A 536-nucleotide genomic window follows, 5' to 3' on the forward strand; every position below is an offset into this window, starting at 1 on the left:
AGAACATGAAAAACACCTCCCAGACTGACCAGGGTAACCAGTGACTGCACTGTGTATGTGTCCTGATGCTGGACCTGACACCGCCTCTGTACCCTGCTAAAGGTCACTGTCCTGTCCAATTACCAAGCCCCTTCCCCCCCTCCAGACAGACTCTCCCTCAAAAGAACCTGACTGAAACAGTAATGAACAGAAACAAACATTTTATTGCGAACCAGACATGAAACGTGGGGGGTGAAACTTGGACGGGGGCTTGTGTGAGGTGGGTAGGAAAGAACTTATGAAATTTTGGGGAATGTCAGCCTTCTAGTGCTAGAGCAGTCTGCAGGGGTTGACTGAAAGTTTTAACGTCCCTTGCCGCCCCTCCTTCTTTGGACTTTAGGTGAGGGTGGTGTGGGACTTGGTGGCGGGTGAGGGCGGTTACAGATAGACTGCAGCGGGGCTCTGTCCTCCTGCCTCCGGTCTTGCAGAACATCCACAAGGCGCCGGAGCGTGTCCGTTTGCTCCCTCATTAGTCCAAGCAGCTTTTCAGTAGCCTG

This window comes from Terrapene carolina, unplaced genomic scaffold (assembly GCF_002925995.2).
Source record: "Terrapene carolina triunguis isolate 2854851 unplaced genomic scaffold, T_m_triunguis-2.0 Scaffold27760, whole genome shotgun sequence".
NCBI classification, from domain to species: Eukaryota; Metazoa; Chordata; order Testudines; family Emydidae; genus Terrapene; species Terrapene triunguis.